The sequence below is a fragment of the Pseudopipra pipra genome, chromosome 2, assembly GCF_036250125.1.
Source record: "Pseudopipra pipra isolate bDixPip1 chromosome 2, bDixPip1.hap1, whole genome shotgun sequence".
NCBI lineage: Eukaryota > Metazoa > Chordata > Aves > Passeriformes > Pipridae > Pseudopipra > Pseudopipra pipra.
The window spans coordinates 114,136,952-114,156,925 of NC_087550.1; the positions used below are offsets into that span (position 1 = coordinate 114,136,952).

The 19,974-nt window shown below is 49.0% G+C and overlaps 1 long non-coding RNA gene across 1 annotated transcript; it reads left to right on the forward strand.

Annotated features, from left to right (window-relative positions):
- Positions 1-3,911: 3,911 nt before the first annotated feature.
- Positions 3,912-6,140, forward strand: LOC135407164 (uncharacterized). The gene is made up of 2 exons (XR_010426744.1): positions 3,912-4,118; positions 4,902-6,140. It is a non-coding gene; the product is annotated as an uncharacterized LOC135407164 (long non-coding RNA).
- The last annotated feature ends 13,834 nt before the right edge of the window (positions 6,141-19,974 follow it).

A 19,974-nucleotide genomic window follows, 5' to 3' on the forward strand; every position in this document is an offset into this window, starting at 1 on the left:
CATTTCCAAGGGATTTGAGTTTCACAGTCTCCAGGGAGCAGTGACACTGTCTGATTTGGCCAGGAGGCTTAACAGGCAGTGAGCTTGTCAACGAGAAATAACAACTCTGCCAAAAAATCTAGGGCAGCATCTCACCTTGCTGGGGACGAGTGCTCACCTGATTATGGACACATGAGACTGCAGCTCTTGGACACTCTAGAAAGCCCAGGAGCTGGGATTGCAAAGGAGATCCAGCCCTATTGGCTTTCAGGCCAAATTTCCCATGGAAAAAAAAAAAGGTTCGTCTAAAAATAAAAAGTTCATACACGAAAAACCAAATAATCATCATAATAGTAATACTGAGGTGGTTTCCCCAGATAATTACATATTTCAAGATCATACATTCTGTACTTGCACACAAAATATGCTCCCTGCAGGTTTTCCAAAGCTCAGTTTTCTTTCAGGGAGCAGCAGTTTCTGTGCACTGCTGCTGCCGATTTCCTGAGAAGGTAAATGTTTGTTTGTATACAGATGCAGCCCTTTTTACTGGCCATTAATAACTTCATGCTAACAGACTACAGAAAGCCTTAATGTTCAGAGTATGAATATTGATGCTGTAAATTCGTGTGAGGCATTTGCATTTATTACTATATGTTATTTGCATAGTGTCTGCTGAGGGTTCTGTACCCATGTGGTTAATATGTATGTGAATAAATCAGTGAGCATTAGTTGCTGAGGCTTAGTCTGTGGGCTCTGGATTAAACTGGAGCATTGTTGTTGAATTTATGAAGGGAAGGTCCAGTCCAAGAAGACTACTGAGGTTTGGTTGCAGCGAAAAATTGTTGAAACTGGTACAATTTGTTACTGAATTGTAGCCTAAACTGGAGTTTTACAAGCAGTTTTGACAGACTTCAAGGGTCTAAAAGCTTCCCTGCACATCTCTGGGAGAAAGATCAGGGCAAAACACTTAAGGCATGTTACAGAAAAGCCAGTCTTTTATTTTCTGTTAGGAAGGCACATGTATCTAACATTTGGCAAGTGCTATTGCTGTCTTTGATACATTTGCAGGAAGGAGCTGTTAGGATTTTTTTTTCTTAGCTCTGAACTTTCTCGGTAGAATTTCCTAATATCCCCAATGAATCTTGCAAAAAAATGAGAATTTTTTCCTTATGTGAGAATTTTTTCCTTATTTTTTCCTTATGCCCTGTGCCCTGAGAGACTGATCAGGATGGCTGCAGTGGGGGAAACTCCTACTGGTACCCAGCATGGTGCAGACAGCTGAAATCATTCCAACATGCATCACTATCCACAACCACCTTCCTGAGATGCCCCATGCCATTTACCTTAGAAACAACTCCTCCTTTTAAAGCAGGTAGGATGCAGTGGGAGCTCTAGAATTCAAGCTCTGTCTCTGCAAACCTCCCTCTGTCCCCCACCAACCCATTACAGACCCACTGCAAGGAGCACAGTGCTGACCCACGGGCTGGGAGCTGGGAGCAAAGCAAACCAGATTCTGGTGTCCTGGTGCATAAACCAACGAGCAATTTGCATAATTAGGGCAGTGCAGGTTTGCAAATGCTAAGCACCTCCTTTGGGTGCACAGCAAGCTCAAAGGGATCCTGCTAAACCTTCCTGTGGCTTGCTGGTTATCTCTCTTTCTGTCTTGCCTGGGATGATTCTTTCACAGAGATTTTTAGGCTCTGTTGCCTCGCCTCCTGGCTGAAAATATTTTTACCACACCTCATTGCACACAGAAACAAAGTTTCTTAGATGATAATAACATGATAATAACATACAAAAGCTGTGATCTGTTCCTCTCCTTTGCAGGCCTGTTCATCTCTAGCCCTTCAAAAAACTCTAGGATCGACGCAAAAATGCAGGGCTGTCCCTGGGATCATGTTCCCTTTCTTCAGCTGTCTTTCACAGTGTGTCACATCTGCCTCTTGTGGCAGCACTGGTGTAGGGCTGAAGGGCGAACTCATGGGGGCGGGCAACACGTGTACCCTTTTCCCAGCTTTGGAGAGGTTACCCACAACCTCTTTGCTGTATGAACCGTTCCAGCCCAACCGGTTTCTTCTGGTTTTGATTTTGTTTTTTTAATAATTTCTAATGCCAGTTGCCTTTGCTCTGTCTGTCACAAGGACCAAGAGGCTTTGTGAAGATCTTAGCGTGTCTGTGGTGTTAAGTAGTGACTCATCTGACTGGCAGCCACCCCAGCAAGGGATGTTTGAGAGTGTATTTGTGTGTGCACCTGGAGGAAGGCTCCTGGCACAGACCTATTGCACAGCCCTGTCACTCCTGACTGGTGACAGAAAAAGCAGTTTGCAGAAGACAAGCCTCATCAGGGGTGATGGTGGCATTGCATGCAGAGGTGGCTGGGTTCACCTGCAAGTAATGTGAGCCCTCAGAGAGACAGAGAGGAGATGAATGAGGCAGGACAGCACATTTAGGGCTTTGCCATCAAATGTGAGACTAGAAATCCAAGAGCACCACAGTAGCCATTGAAACCCCCTCCACCTGTTACCACGTGAAACCTCTGACCTCTGAGGCCTGAAGATATGCACCACTGGCTCTGAATTCATGTGCTACACGTTAAAAAAAAAAAAAAGGCTGCATGTTTCCAGGTGCACGCCCTTGAAATTTTGTGTCTGAGTGAATTAATTAATTGCTTAACAAATTTATTGATTAATTAATACGGCTAGGCTAATGCTCGTGTTCTACTCCAGCACTTCTTGGTCCCTGGAATCCGCTGGGGCAGGGTGAGAGGAGGAGGATGGCCAACCCCACAGCCACAGCAAGGAAAATGCTGAGGTTCGGCAGTACCAGGCTGTGTCCTTGGGCTTCCCAGTGCTCTCTTTGCTCCTGAGTACGCCCAACACCATGTTGCCAAGGGTTTACTGTTGCCCTCCATGTCTGTCTAGCTTTCCCCCTACCTGATCCCCCTGTGGGAGCTCAGACAAGGCAGGAGGAGGGCAGGGAGCCCAAGATAAAGGACACACACCGCCTGTACGTGACCAGTGCCACAGCCACTGGGATCAGGCTTTCACTGACATTAGCAAGAGCTGGATCAGGCCTCACAGCTCAGTGGTGATGGCTGAGAAGGGGGTGATTAGCCGAGTTTGTAGAGGCTATGCTCTCCAGGACCTGGGGACAGCCAAGCAGGGCCCCTTCAGGCTGTGCTGTTTGTTATTCAGCCCCCTCCAGGAGGATTAGAGCACGAGGCAAAAATTTTTTCGGCGTGTGATAAGATTTTCTTCCTGAATTTCATGCTGAGTCTGAGCTCACTAATCTTCCCCTCGGAGCACAGTAGACGACTCCTCATGCAGCTGACACGAAATTTTAATCCCTTGCCCAGACCCAGCCACGCGAAACCCACTCGTAACGCCCCTCCCGTCATTCAGGAGCCTCCCCGGGAGCAAGTGACACCCAGCAAACCCCAGGGTGGAGAAGACCCCCCCCCCCCAGTGCCCCTGGGCAGCCCATCCCTCTCCCCTCCCATCCCGCAGCTGCTGACATCAGCAGACGTCGGCACAAAGCGGCTCAGGAGGCGGCATGAAAGGATCAAGGAGCAAAGCCGAAAATTGAATTAGCGCTTATTAGGAGGGCGGCTGGCAGGGCTGTGGGGCAGCCACGTGTGGAGCCCTGGGTCCAGCGTGTCCCACACGAGCGGCTGCAGCACACGTGGGGCGCCTGGGAAGTTCCCCCTCTGCCTGAACTCACAGTGGGAGAGCCAAATCCAGCCCTCCTCCTCCTCCTCCTCCTCCTCCTGCTCCTGCTCCTGCTCTGCAAAGGACACACGTCAGGGCCCAGGCGGTGGCGTCTGCGTTGGAAACGCTCCACGTAGGGAGGTGGTGGCATTAGGGAGCTGAAATACCCTGAGCAGAGGGACTTTGGCGTCACAGAGGTGCTGGCTGTGCGCGTCCCCCCGGCCTCCCCCACTTGAGAGCACTTGCTCACAGCTCCGTAAGCGGGTTTATTACCCACGGAGCCTGTGTGCTAATTGCATTACTAAGCAAAGTCCTCATTAGACAGGAGGCCAAAAGGGAGCACCAAGTTAGTGTCAAGCATGTGTTTGTGGGGAGAATTTACATTGACGCTTGTGTTTAATGCTCCAGCTGCGGCATATTGCAGACCCCAGGGTGAGCAGGACTGATCTCTACGTGGATCAGAGCAATCCTCCTGGGACATATCCCCATGATGTAGCAGGTCCTCAAAAGTCCATTTTTGTCTGCAGCCAAGAAATGCTGCCACGTCGAGGGTGTTGGGTGACAGAGCTAAGGAAGACCTCTGAAGGGGCTGGGTGGGTTTACCTTATACTGTCAAGTTTGATTTTTGTTGCCTTCAGCTCCTGATGGCTTGAAACATCCTCTGTAACAAGGCCCATGCTGTGGGAGCTCTCTGTAGCTCCACACTTAGAGAAAAATGCTTGGCTACTGTTAATCTTCCTAATAACATGGGTCTGCCTCTAGATGTAAGTGCTAGTTATTAATTCAAGCAGTTTCTTCTCTGTTCAAAGGACATAAAGACCTCATTTATTGCTTTGTACCTGCCCATCCTCCTCGTAGACAGTTTACTTGGTGAGACAAAAAGTGCTGTTTCACCACGTCCCCTTTGTTAAAAGTGCTGCCTGTTCCAAATACAGCATCCTAATATTAAATATTTCACAGTGCTGTGTGGGAACGTGCTACCTCAAAAGCAATTTAGTGCCTGATGCTTTTGACACTGAGTAGTTGAGAGGGCTCAAAACATGGGATTGTGTGTCAGAAGAGGAAAACTGCTTGGGGCCCGTGTGGGACCTGCTTGATGCCAGGCTTCCTGAGTATGCTGCTCCCTGGGAGAGGCAAGGGGAGCATTTCAGAAGCAAACTGGAGCCTCAGTATGGTACCTTGGTCTCACATTACTCCTGCATTTGGGTCTTGCAGTGGTGCTGGCAGGATTTCAGGTTGGGAGGGAGCTCTTCTGGAGCCATGGAGACCCATGTGGGATGGATTAACATTTGATGGAGCTGTTGCAATACCACCCAGCTCACTGGAGTGAAGGCTAAGCATGCTGCAGAGCCTGTGGCACGTTAGTCCTGTCTCAATTTGTCCTGCAAAGCTTGGTGGTTTCTTGTTGGCTTGCAGAGCAAGCTGTCCTCATCCTGCTTGTAAACATTGGCATTCCACTCCCTCATCAATGGCTTGGCATGAACAGCATGAGCTTCCACCTTTATCTACTGCCATGCTTTTTGGGGAGGGAGGCTGCGGGCTGGTGAGGGGACAGGGATGGGACCACAGGCACATGTGGAAGAGGAGGACTACAAAGATGATTAAAGGACTGGAGCTTCTCTCCTACAAGGAAAGGCTGAGGGAGCTGGGGCTGTTCAGCCTCCAGAGGAGACACTGAGAGGGGACCTCCCCCAGGTCTGTAGGGTCTGCAGGGAGGGGGCAGAGGATGGACCAGGCTCTGCTTGGGGGGGCCCAGCAATGGCACAAGAGGAATGGGCAGGAACTGATGCCCAAGAAGTTGCACCTGGATATGAGGAAGAACTTTTTTGCTGGGCAGTGACTGAGCACTGGAACAGGTTGCCCAGAGAGGGTGTAGAGTCTATTTCACAGAAGATATTCCAGAACCCTCTGGACACTGTCCTGTGCCATGTGCTCTGGGATAGTCCCGCTTGTACAGAAAGGTTGGGACAGATGACCTGCTGTGGTTCCTTCCAACCTGAACCATTCTTTGTTTCTGAGGCTTGACTTGCAGAGATTCTCAGGGCTCCTCAGGGGCACAGCCTCTGGCCCTCTCACCAGCAGCGAGCGTTTACCTTGGCTTGACCATACACATGGAATTCTCAAACTTTATAGCACATCTTACCCTTTCTCTGCATCTTTTTTTCACTATTATTTTTCCCCATGCACTGAGCACTGGTTCAGATAACATTTTTAAAATCTTGCAGTTTTGAGATTTCCCAGCATATACTGGCAGAGTGCTGCTATTTCCAAGTTCTCCCCTCAGGGCACACAGTCCCAGGCTGTGTCACTGCCAGACTTTGCTCGCTGAGCCAAAGACAATGTCATTGTGGATGGATGCAAAGGACTGCCTTCCTCATTTGGCAGATGAGAAACCCTGACCACTTTGAGTCACTTAAAGTATTAATGCCATCTCCAATAAATGCTTTGCTTCTATCTTTTTCTTTCTCTTTATTCTGTTCAGTGATGTTGGTAACTGGTTTTCTTAAAAACGTCAGAAAGAAGGTGCTTGGGTTTTTCCTCGGGCGTAAATATTTGCCCAATGGAGCACAAATCTACTGTCAGCTTCTTTCAGCCCAGGACTGCAGAGTTCCAGGACTTATAAATGATTTGAAAAATGTAAACCAGTTTTATCTGTCTGACTCAGCTCCCTATCCCTCCAACAAGAACACCGTGGCTAACAGAAACCTCTTGAGCTCAATTATATGGATATTGACATTTATTCAGCTGTGACGTTCACGGCTAGAGACAATAAGAGATTTTTTTTCTTTTCCTTTTCCAGCATCACCTCAGCAATCCTGCTACCCATGGGGGAAACAGTAGCACGTGGCATTTTGCACTGAGCACCTATTGCAAACTTTGCTCTATTGGCTGACACTTTCTGGCAGACGAACACGTCTCTGCTGCACCCGTGTCTGGCAGGCAGGGAGTTTCTGTAGTTACTTACTGCCCCAAGAAAACCCAAGCAGTCAGTCAATTATTTCTCTTTATAGTCAGATTTAGTGCCTGATGTGGAGCTGAATAGTCAACAGAATCACAGTGTATGAGCCAATTCATCTTGAACTGGCCTTGCTGTGGGGCTACATGGAAAAAAACCTCCCACTGGGCAAGTTTTTAGAGTATCAGGGCCCTTTGGATCAGTGGGACAAGGAGGAAAGGGGAGAGGACATCGTGTTGCCCCCACTAGCACTGGGACAGGGCGGAATTCTGATCCCACCATAAGCAGGGGTCTGTAGGGGCACCCTTGCTGTCAGGAACAGATCTTTTTTCAGAGCTTGCCAAGGAGCAGGAGGGAAAACTTGGCAGACAGCAGGGCAAGAAGGCAAAAAGGGGAATTTTTTTGACTGGAGATCCAGGCAAGTGGCTTTTTCCCAGTCCCCTGCATTTTTATCACCTGGATACAGTTTACCCAAGAAATTGTGGATTTACCATTGTCTAGTGGAGGGTGTCCCTGCTTGTGGCAGGGAGGTGGACTGTATGATCTTTGAAGATCCCTTACAACCTAAACCATTCTGTAAGAACATGCTTAGACAACTAAGGAGATATTGGAGCTGAGTGAATAAAAACATTTCAAGAAGGTCCTGGTGAAGAAAATTGCCCACATCTTCCCCTTTCCAGAGTCCTTCTACAAAGATAAAATTGCACATCCATCAAAAAAAAAAAAAAAGAGGGGGATTTAAACAAAATAATTTGAAGGCTCCTATCTTGTAACTTGGGAGTTATTGCACCATCTGTGAGCAAGCTCTAGGGTGCCTCACTGGGAGCACAGAGGTAGCTCAATCTTGCAAAACCCATGACTGCAAAGCATTTGACTAAAAAACTGAAACCCTGGGAAAAAAAAAAATCTCTGTCCCTGCTTTTGCTTGGATGAACCAGAAAAGTGTGTCTGTCTTTTCAGGAGACGGCAGTGCTGCAGATTCAGCTGTGCCTATACAGGCTGCAACCGACTCCTTTGTTTCTCCTTTCAGTTTCCCACAAATACAATCTATAGCCGATGTCATGCTTTTCTTTTTATCAATATATTGCTGGGCTTTATCAGCAAGGCTTTTATTGCAGCTCTCCCCGCGGTGATTAAAGGTTAAAAAGGACCAGCCCCGAGCGTATCTGTGAGTGGGGCTTGTGTAATCGGGGAGCACTGCTGGTGCAGGGCTTCGCTGACGTAACCGGCTGGGGAAAATTACCGAGACGCCTGCTGGGGGACAGAAGTGACTAACTCTCATCAGCAGAGTCCCAGCTTCTGAAGGAGCTGCTGCTAAGGCAATGGGCTAAAATAGACCTGGAGGGAAGCTGATTTCGAGCAGCAAGGGCCCTTTTTATTTATTTTTATAAAGAGCGCTCTGTGCGGGTTGCGTGTGGAACTCTTTGTGTGCCCCTGTGGAAATCGGAGGGATAAACAAACCTGGAGGCGACTGCTAGAGCCTGACATCCTTTTGCTGGCATTTATCAGCCCCTGGCAGGATCCCCACGAGGATCCCAAGGGCAGCTGAGACCTGGCCAGACCGCAGGCTGTCCTGCTCCCAGTCCTGCGTTAGATAAGCAGAGCTGTTCCTCAGAGCATCATCCTGCTCCTAAAAGGAGCGAAGTTCTGGGAGCTTGCGTAAGGAGACGGAGCCATCAGACGCAGGTCTCTCGCCTCCAGCTGGCTGCCGTGATTTTGGGGATGCTGAGTGCTGCCTGAGGCTGTGCAGCAGTGCCTGGCTGGAAGCCACGAGATCTCAAGGGTGAGAAGAGCCAGAGTAAAGCCCTGGTGAAAGCCGTGGGAGCCCATCCAGAGCCAGGGGATTCAGGGTTTGGCCCTTGATCTAATCCAGGGACAATCCCACTCACGTTGCACAGGCTGCACCTGCTCAGGGCTGGAGGAGGGAAAAGTTGGTTTTCTAGCCTTGCCCTGTGGCCTTTGTGCTTGGTGGTGGGCCAGGAAGGCCCTCCAATGCTTCTCACGGGGCAGGGGGGAGGACCCAAAAAGTCCTTGGCTGAGAACTCCTCCAGTATCAACCTCCAAAGCAGGGGTGTCCCCACGATGTGCCGACTGCACAGCCAGAAATAAGGCACATTTCATCCCCTGGTCCTCACAGGGGGCCATGCCAGCAAAGTCTGAATCCATGTCATGACTCCCAGCCCCACACCTGATCCTTCCACTGTGTGACTTCTGGGCTACAGATGTGCAACAACACTTTCCTGTCCAACTCCGTGCGACTGAGAGAACCCATCTGGGCTCAGATAAATAGGAAATCAGACCTCGTCTCATCCCCTGCCAAGCTGGAAGCCAGTTACAGACACAGAGAAAAAGCCTCCTGTCTCGGTTTCCTCTGGAAAAGCACAAGGGGCTGGACATAAGGAAAGCAGCAAATCTGTGCTGCTGGAGCTGGTCACCATCAGGAAAAGGACTGCAGTTTATCCTGGCTGTGAGAGGTAGCACTGACCTATCTTGCTGTCACTGGTGAGGACAGAATGGCTGCATCAGTCCACCCTGATGCCAGAACCAAGGGACACCCAAGTGTCTGAGGTGGGACACACTTGTGCTAAAAGGGACCCCGCTGGCACAGCTGAAGCATCCTCTCTGCCAGATGTGAATTGCAAATGCAGGTGGGATGCAGTCACTGGGTATCCCTGGCAAGGTGGACAGAATGAGATTTGAGGTTGGACAGCCAGCCCAGGAAAGCCTGGAAACATTTCCAAGGCTTCACAGTCTTTCTCCAGCTACTTAGGAGGCACAAAGCTTTTTCACAAACATTGTCTGTGGTGCAGGCCAGTGTAACAAACAGCCACTGTCTACCAAATCCTGTGCATAAACCACATTACTATCACCATATGAATGGAAGCTGTAGCTGTGTTTGTAGACTACCGGCTGCTGTAAATGTATCCCTGTAGGCTTTAAATCCATGCCTGGTTGTCTGATGATTGGTTTAACTGGTGCTAATTCCCTGGAAATGAATGGAGCTACTCATCAAATGTTTCTCCCAATGAAATGTGCTTTTTCTCCCTCAGGCAAATCAAGCGCCCCGAGAGGGCAAGAAAAGCCCTGGGAAGCAAGGATAGCTTAAGCAATAGCCGTGAGTTTGTGGGTAGTCCTGGGGAGACAGGAGGTGTCTGTCACAAGCCCAAAAGCTGCACAGGTCCTGAGAAGCCCTGGCCCCTCTGTGCCCTGAATGGTGCCGACCGTCAAAGCACCAAGAGAGACATGGAACTCTACAGGTGGACCAGATCAAAAGAAAGTTATTTCCACCAGATCTATGGCTGTAGAGATACAGACTCTTTCTGTGCATCTCTGCCTTGCATTTGTGTTAATCTGATCTCCACGGGGGGACAGGGAGCATCCCCTGCATTCGTCACCATTCCATGTCCACAAGCAAGTAAGGTTGGAGGGAGACGTGGTCAAGGGATCACAGCCCTGCCCTTAATCCTACCACAACCATGCCATTCCAGAGAAGTGTTTTGCCTCTTCAGAGAGCACAGAGACTGGTTGGATCACAGCCAACATGAGTCCTCTTGCTGTCTGCCCATGCACAGTAGCTTGCTCCTGTTGATACACATGCAGCAAACATTCAGATACATATAATATCACAGAAAAATAGGGATTAAAAAGTAGCTTTGCTGGTGTTTCGTGGTAGCAAACGACACCAGCTTGTGCTCTGTGTTGCAAAAGGCTCTGAAAGGTGTATTCACGGGAAGGCAGTGTGGGAAGCATGTGTCATGGTGCCATGTGGTGCCTGAGTCAAGGTTTAATTGCTGGGGCAACTCCCTGACGTGAAACTGAAGTAGACACGACTGAAAACTGGAAGTCAGAGTAATTGTCTTTCCCCTCTTTATAACTGAATGATCTTTTATATGCAGTTTTAACCCACGTGCTGCCAGGAACGTGCACCTCCACGAGGAGGTGGAGAATTGGTGCTCCACAGGAGTGTCAGCCAATCCTGAGGGTATCTAAATCTGCCCAGAGATAAATGTTTAAGCAGTGGCTGATTACATTTTGTTATATTGACTAGACAAAGACTCAGAATTAGTGTGGGGAGGGAAGCGCTGCTCTGCTACAGTCCTTCTGCGTGACCTTGTGCTGGTCACATAACTCACTGTATCTCATTTTCTGGAATAACACCACCCATCACCCAGATCTGCTGCAAGCTAACTTGGTAATTACTAATAGGGTGCTTTAGGAAGCTGTGCTAGTGTTCTAGGAAGAAACCACTGTTGAAATTTTTTCACAGCTGAGCACCTCAGGCTGGCTGGAAATGGTTCAGGACAAGGAAAATGGACTTTCACAATGTGGGGGCCCCTTTAGGGCACAGGATTTGAGGTGACTCAATAGCGAAGAAAGGATTTGTTTGGTGAGAGAACACAGGTGTGCTGAAAAAGTGCTGTGATTGCTTCCTTCAAAACAGGAAGAAAGAGATTGCCATGTATTTACTGTCTCTAACGTCAGTCCTTGGACACCTCAGGGGTGTTCCCTCACAGCCCACAAATTCTCATCCATGCACCCAGATGACTGATGTATGATCTGCTCTGCAGAGGAAATATATATTAGAAGACAGAAAGATACAATTCATAAGAGCAAAAATCTTCACCACTGTGTTTCTTTTTTTATAAGATCAGAGTCCTCTTGGGGGCAATGTGGTGAGAACCAAAAAGATGGGGTTTTTAAGGGGGATCACACTCCATCCTTCTCTCAAGCAAGTGGCCTGGAGGCATGTTTTATGAGGGCAAAAGGAGTTGGAAGCACAAATTTTAGCACAACCCTCATCCACCCACCCCTGCCAGCACCCACCTCTTTTGCTGTAGAATCTGTGCACTGTACTTGGTGTGGTTGATTTTTCCCAGGCTGCAATTGAAAGTCACCTTAGTGACTTATCCAGCTCAGAGCTCGAAGAAACTCTGTCTCTCAGCTTCCCACAGCATAACAAGATAGAGCAACTGGCTCTAAGTAACTCCCAAACAAGATCAGGAGGGCCAAAATAGAAGAAATGGATAGCACAGAGTTCATTTCCCAGCAGTATTAGTCATCTATTGCTTTTCCTCTGTTTCCCTACCTTCTTTGCAATCGGATACAAAAGCAAAGTCTGTCATAAAAAAGTTTCAGAGCTCCAAAATGGGGAGGAGAATGAAGGCAGATTTTTAACCTTGCTTAAAGTTTTAAAGCCACCTCCGTTGTGCCGTCTGAAGGAGCACTAAGTGTGGGGGGAAAAAATAAATATTATATTTCAAAAACATTCTGAACTGTAAGAATATTACACCCATAAAAATTCCAGCCTGAGCTTATAAAACTTTAACAGTGGTAATATTAAAAATGCAGAGGGGACCAACAGAGAGCAAAAGGGAGAGCAGTAAAAAAAAGAAGAACCTGGCAGGAGGAAATACACAAAAATATGTGGCTTAGCTCAGGTACTTTAGGCATTGGCTCAGCATGAACCAAATACTTTGTCACTCCAACACGAACTTTTTGTCAGCAAAAAGTTTGGGGTAAAAGGAAATGGAAGCAAATGCCTGGGATTTGTGAGTTGAGAGAGAAGTGGAGATAAGGAGCACATCAAATCTAGGGGACAAGGATATCTCCAACCTGGTGTGCAGGAGGGACAGCCATTTGTAACTGCAGGGCTGATAATTATGGCTTTTCGTGAAGCCACCAGGCCAGCGCCTGTGGAAGGGGACAGCAGAAGAGTTGACATCATAGCTGGGAACAGGGAAGGCAAAGGGATTGGTGGAACGTGGTGGGAGTAGCCATACACCAGATGTGCTCATTAAGATGGGGTATCCCTGAAAGAAATGTAGTCTGGGTCAAGACCCAGCCAATGAGTAGAAAAAAGGCCGTGTAGAAAAGGGAATTAAAATCTGGCAGTGAGCTCCCAGTGGAGTTCATCGAGGAGCTGTCTTGGACACTATCTTAATCCTTATTTTCTCTAAATGACCCTAGTGGAGAAGGCAGGAATGACGTGGAGTTGGGAGTCACTGCTGGTACTGATAAGGGTTGGAATAGTGCGTAGGAGGAGCTGGTTGCCCTTAAGGGTGAGACTGAGACAAATGGGAGGTAATTTAGCAGTAAAAAAATGCACTGCCATGTACTTGGACACAGCAAGGAGGAATTTCTGCTGTATCCTGGCAGCTTATCCACAAAGGAGCAGAGATAGATCGCTCAGCCATAGGATGGCTGTGAGCCACGAGGAAAGGCAAATGCAAATGGAATCAGTATTTCCAGGAGGGCCTGGAGAGAGCAGTGGCAGGGCATGACGACCCATGGAGACCTCAGCAGTGCTTGGGACTGTGCTGGAGCTGCTGGAGACATCTCCTTGTGCCAGCTCAGGCCTTGGCCCTGCGCCCTGTGATGGACCCCAGCAGCTCCCTGCAGCCTGGGGGGCTCCGTGGGCATGTGGCCACTCTTCATAACCACTTCTTTCTTTCCAACATGCCCACTAAAATTGGAGAGATGAGTGATTTAAGCTTGAGGATAATGCTGGCCGTTGAGCAAATGCCTCTGAACTATTCCTGACTGTGCTCAGACGAGACATGACAGCACTAATGACTGCTGGAGGAATGGAATGCTGCAAAGGCTTTCCTGCAGGAATCCTAGCAGCAAAGCGCTGCCCAATTTTAAACTGGAGCTTTGCAGGCCAATAAAGGCAGTTGCATAACATGACTATGGGTGACAGAAGAAGATGTGACACAACGACCCAGGAGATCCTGTCCAGTCCCATGATTTTAAACTTGTTATCTGTAGGGAGAGCTACAGACATTGATAGAACAGTGGCATCCAGCTAGACACACTGGTATTAAATCTGAAAATGAATCATGGCCAGTACTTTGGGGCAAATAAACATGGTATGGTTTAGTTCGGACTTGTCTTTGGAAAGCCGCCTTCATGACCTGGGAATTTAGAGTCTCTGGGGTGAGGGAAGTAAAGGAAGCCAAGATAGACAAAGCCACTGCGTCAAAATGCCTCCTTTGAAGAGCAGTGTAGATCTCTGCTGAGCTCCTAAAGAGCAGGACAGACACAGCTCTTATCTGTGCCAACTGTCCCAGAGGCTTGAAGGGACCTCTAGAAAGGACTAGAGATCCCAAAACCAGCCTGTCCTCTTAATCCAATGCATTAATCATATAAATAGGCAACAAACGAAGTTATAAAAAGAATCTACCTGGATACCACCTTCTTTTATAGTCTGGAAAACCATAAATGTTTCTATCACACTCTTTTTAACCAAAATGACGAAAGGTCATGACCAAAAGGACAGTGATCAGATACCACTACATGCCCTGGGCATGGGTTTGGAGGGCCAAGGCAAGGGCAAGTAGGGTGGTGACCTCTCAGGGTCAGTGCTGGCTGAAAGGTCCAGGCAGGACCATAGCAAGGGGAACAAGGGCTTTGGTGCATCTCTGGTATCCCCAGAGTTGGGCTTCAGGGGCATGCTGGGCTCAGGATAACTCAGAGAGCAGCATTCATTTTGACTCCTGCAGAGATCAGGTCAGGCTGGAATACAGGAACAAGAAGCAGGAGAACTTCTTAGACCCTCTGTCTAGCACTAAACCTAAAATGCAGGTGCCAGAGGATCAACTGCTGAACAACAAAGTACCCACAGGACTCCATCCTGCAGCAGCTGGGAAGATGCAATGACCTCCAGTGAAAAGATGCAGACTAATTCCACTCTCTTTGACCCTTTTAGAGGAAATTGTTTCTATCTCTCAAGAGAGGAGGGTTCGATTTAAAACACAGCGGCTGACTCGCTCTGGCCTGTAAATTGCTTTTAAAGCATCAGTCCCGTGACAATCCCCCACTTCAGTTCACCTCCTGCCCTGCCCAGTGCAAGGCAGATTTCAGCTCCTCGCAGACCAACCTGGCAGCCTAAGTAACACTCTGTTCCTCAGTTTATCCTCTGCCAGACAAAAGAAAATCGACCCCCTTGATCCTCGCTCAGGAAATGGAAGTGGTTCTGAATGAACTCCACGTGTGAACAGGCTCTGGCCCTGCTAAACTCAGCAGTAGGAAGCAGTAATTTCCTCAGTAGCTGGCTCCTCTCTTCTCGTGCCAGAAAGACTCTCACAGCATGGGGTGGGCTGGCTTGGGGAATGGGTCAGGGTCACCCCTGGCTCAGCTGGAGAGCTGTAAAGCACTGTACTGTGGATCCATGGTGGCTGGATTGTGGATCTGGGAGCTGGCCTCTTGCTCACACTGGGGGAACCTGCAAATTGGGAGGTGGCATCAAGTGCTGGTGAGCCAGACCTGAAACTTTCTGTTGAAGGGTATTTACTGATTTTGACTACACTTCGTTTTTTGAGTCCGGGTGGGCTTTGGCCATCCCTCAGGAAGGCTGATGATCACCTGCTGAGAGCCTCTGCCTGGAGTGTGGGACACTAAGACATGAGCAGGGACAAAAACTTTGTTCCCCCGCATCCTGAGCAAAGGAAAACTGCCTTTTAAGGGGGAGAGGCTGGCCCAGAGTCTGGCTCTTCCCAGCTTGGCACAGCCCATTTTGTTCATCCCAAGCGCTGGCTTGAAGGGTGGGGACAAGCTGGGTGGTGGTAACGGGGAGAACCAAAAACTCAGGTACTTTATTTTTTCCTGAGGGAGCAAAATATGTGGGAGATCAACCTCCTGCCAGCCAAAGTACAGACTTCTCAGATGCTCCTGCAAAGCCATCAGGTGTCAGCAAGTGAAAGAGCTCCCCAGGATGACGAGATGATGCGTCTGAGTCCAACCAGACCTGCCAGGGTCAGGGGGTAGCGTGTTGTGCCCCAGCCTGTGTTCCCTGGGAAGGCCTTGGATTTCACTGTTAATCAGCACAGAGTGGGTGTCATAGAATAAGAGATTTCCAAAGGTCTCTTTTCCAAAGACCTTTAAGATCATCAGGTCTAACTGTTAACCCAACACTGCCAAGTCCACCACTGAACCATGCCCCTAAGTGCCACATCTATGTGTTTCTTTGAACACTTTCAGGGATGGTGATTCCACCTCTTCCCTGAGCAGCCTGTTCCAATGCTTGACCACACATTTGGTGAAGAAGTTTTTCCTAATAACTAATCTAAACAACCCCTGACACAACTTCAGGTTGTTCCCTCTCGTCTTGTCACTTGTTACCCGGGGGAAGAGGCCGACCCCCACTTTGCTACAACCCCCTTTCAGTGGTTGTTGTAGTTCTAGAGAGCAATAAGGTCTCCCCTGAGCCTCCTTTTCTCCAGGTTAAACACCCCCAGCTCCCTCAGCCACTCCTCACCAGACTTGTGCTCCAGACCCTTCACCAGCTTCCTTGTCCATCTTTGGACACCCTCCAGCAAACCTCGGAGTATGTCAGACCCTCCCTGGGCTGAAAGCCCCCACCTTTGGGGTAGGAGCCCCATTCCTTCAGACAGAGTGGGGGTCACCTAGCTCATGCAGCATAGAGGATGAGTGACCTGCCAGAGGGTCTCTTGTCCTTTGCATGTTCATTCCGTGCCCTCCCAGCCATGACTTTCATAAACACTGCTCTCTGCTCTTCCTTCTTGGGCTAGGAACTTAAACACTGGGGTGGTTTCACTTTCATTCATGGGGAATGCCTTCAACCTGCAGGTGGTTCTAGGAGGGCTTGGGCATCCTCTGAGACTGTGGACTCCTGACTCCTTTTCCACTTTACATTCGACTTGGACCCACGTGACCTCCCGATACAAGAGGAAAAAAAATCCATGTAGCTGCACTAGGCCCTCTCCGAAGTGAGCTGGTCAGTCAGTCTAAAGAAATTCAATTTGTTTGGCTTGTCAGAGGGAGGAAAGTCAGGAGGTGATGTGACCATGGCTGACAACTCCCCCCCAGGAAGAGCTCTGTGCCCAGCGGATCCATCGGGACGGTGAGAAGAAGCACGACAGGAAGCCATGGCTGCATGTGTGCCCAGGCAGGCCAGCTCAGATTGGGAATAAAGGCATGTATTCACTTCATAGGCATAATTAACCACTTCAACAGTTTACCCAGGGATACAGCGCAGTGCCTTGCAGCCTTTAAAGTCAGGACTGACTGCCTTTCCCAGAGATTTATTAGATCTCCGAAGAAAGTCCTGGGCTTGACGCACAAATCACGCTCTGTGCTGTATCAGGGGTCAGGCTATCCAACTGTAATGACTCCTTCTAGCCTTGAAATTTATGGCCAGTGTCAGAGGGACAAATAACTCTCTCCAGCAGTGCCTGCTGGAGGAGAGAGAGCTCCCAGGGCATGACCATCTTCAAGGAGAGAGTGGCAGAAGCGCTGCCCAGGTGGCCCCGTCTGTCCTGTGGCCCTTGATGCTGTGCTGGGTGACAGCCTGGGGACACAGCCCCATACTCCTCCAGGCTTACCCTCCTAGGCAATCCAAAAGTCTGATTGAAACCAGGGAGCTGTCAGAAGAAAAGGGCTGATAAATGTTCTGCTTATCTTTCAGGCAGATTTTGTTTTGCAAATGGGGTTTAAACAGAAAAAAAGAAGAAGTCTTCTGCCAATCCTGTTTTAAGGTTTTCACAGCAAAAGGATCTGTGGGTCTCAGCAGATGTCCTATGCCTTAGGATAGCACAGTGAGATTGGAGGGGGAAGGTCAGGCTTCACCCTTCCCACTCTGCCTGTCCCTCTGTAACCCTTCCCCAATGCAGATTTCCATTTCCTGAGCAAGCTGCTCATTCCTCCTGTACAGGGACTTCCAATTTTCTCTCCAGGCAGTGATTGCAGCAAAGGCTCTGCAAGGGGGAGGGGGAAGTCTCTGTAAAATGATAACTCGGGGGGTAAATCTTCAACAGGATCTGGATAGTTTTAGCTGTGCAACTGTCATTTACATTAATGGGAGACATACAGCTAAATAAGCATATTGGAAATACCCTGTTCCCCAGCTGCCCAGTCATATAAAAAAAAACAAACCAAAAACAAAACAGAGGAGGAGGAACAAAAAGGTTCTGTTCTCCCACCACAGGAGGCCAAGAGAAGACCCGTGGCAGAGGCAGAGATGTCACTCACTCCTCACCCGTCACAGCGCAGGGCAGCAGGGAATAAGCATTCGTGATGCTGGGGGAAGGCTGGCAGCTCTCTGGGCATATGTTACTGTAAATTTGAAATTAGAGCCACTGAGGGGATGCAAAATGACAAACCCAGCTGCCAACGGGGGGGTGCTGGCTGCCAGCAGAGTAAAGTGTCAATTATTTACCATTTGCTAAAGGACACCGCTCTCTGCAGTCACAATGAGGGATGTGTGAAGCGCATCTTAATCCATCGGCGTGTGGGCTGGTGGAGGCAGCCCCAGCCCTCATCTCTGCTGGAGCAGGGCTTGGAGCTGGGGCATCCCACTGTGACTCCTGGAATGGCTGGAGCCTGCACTGGCTCCCCTGGGGTCAACCCTGACAGACAGGGCAGAAAGCAGGGCTGTGATACCTGAGATTGGGGCAAGGATGGACACACACACAGCATCACCTCACACCCCAGCTCATGACACCGTGGTTTCCCCAGTGAGAGGCGAGATCAGGCAGCACCTGAGTGCCTACCACAGCGTGGCACAGCACACCTGGGGTCAGATCTGGGCCAGGAGCTGTGCTTGGGACAATCCCACTTTGCTGCTCCCACTGCAGTGGGATGTGCAACTTGAAAAAGCGATGGGGGAGAATTGGAATTTTATAAACTGAGTGTGTGTGTGCAAATAAAGCAGATGGTGAGGGCGTTTGCATTAGCACTCATGCTGAAAGTGCTTAGATTATGTCTTCTTTCTTAGCTAAATTAGGGCCACATTTGGGCTGGGAGCATCACTTTAAAAAATCAGTGTTCTTCCTGCTGTTGTGGGCAAATGTGGGCTCCCCTGGAAATCTTTATTCATCAAAACATTCCTCCTGTCTGACCAGAACCTTCTATATTTGGGGCCCTGACAAGTCAAGGCACTTCACGAGCGCTGGTGGCTGCTTAATCACAGGGCTCTCATGAGGTTCAGTCATCCTAAATAAGTCACCAAGGCCATGAGTCATGTCACAGGTGGGCTCCACAGTGATTCAAGGATGAGATGCTCCCTCCTGATTTATTTCATGATATCATTGCCCCAAAGAAAACTCATTTAAAAAGAAGTATTCCCAAGCCTCACATCCCACTTCTTCCACTTGAACTTGCAGTCTCTTCTTACTGTCTTCCAGGGGAGCCAGCCAGAGGAGGAAGAGATGCTACTCCACCAGCTGGACTTGAAGGGAATGGTTTTAGTGGAGGTCTCACTTGACCTTCACTCGCTGCCTGCCCAGACTTCCCTCCGAGGGAACATGGCAAGGCTTATCCCTGGCTGGCTGGGACAACACTATCCCCTGGGGACTTCCAGCAGTCAGGCACAAAAGGAGCACTGTTCTGTTGGTGATAATCCAAAGGCAAGGTATGAAACCCATACAGCACTATCTATTGAAACACCTTGGCTGCAGCATTTAGCACCCCCCCAGTCCTGTGTCACCTCAAGGACAGTCACTTGTGATTGATGCTCGGCTGTTGGGAATCGGTGGATCGTGACCACAGGCTGCAAGCAGCTGTTTCAGAGCTGTTTGCATGCTTTGTGCACAGAGGCCGAGGGTCAGGAGGTGTTTTATGGCCAAACTTTATGTTCTTGCCTGTGTATTCAGGCAAGGGAACTGGGCGTCTCGTGCCCACCACAGCCACGGGCACCTCGCTCATCATGTGCACACCTCCGTGTTTTTAAGAGCCACATCCAAGGTGAACAAAGAGAAGACCTGAGGTTCCTGCACACCCCAGCGAGGCAAAAATGCCCAGCTGTTCATTTTTGCTCACAGGCACGTGGTTTCTCCCTCATTTATCAGGCTGAGAGCAAAGGGAAAGTTTCCGCCTGTAATCTGTTATCAGAACTGTTGGTGATAACTCCTGTATATCAGCATTTCAGGTGAAAGGTAGGGAATGCCACACCCCAGCAAAACTAGCTGGGAACTTGAAAATAGAAGATTATTGATCTGGAGCCAGCCTTTTGTGTTATAAAATAAACGGGCGTTATAATAACTCTGTTTCGTGCCATGTGTCTGTATCTGCATGTGTGCATATGCAAAAGGACAAGGCTCATAAGATAAACAGCAGGGATAAAGGAAACTCCTGGGCATAATCCAGGTCTGCACCATGATCTGTGGGAATTTTATCACTGACTTCAGCATGGCTTCACCCCACGTTGCAGCAGCAGTTGTGACCTGGGAACTTTGTACTGCCAGAGAAGGGGAAATCTCAGGACAAGGACCTGGCACTCACTTCTGGCCTCGGGAGGACCAAAGATGTCAGAGGCTGCTTTAGATAATTCATTTTATAGCACTTATAAGACAGCTGCTGTCTCCCAGCACATTT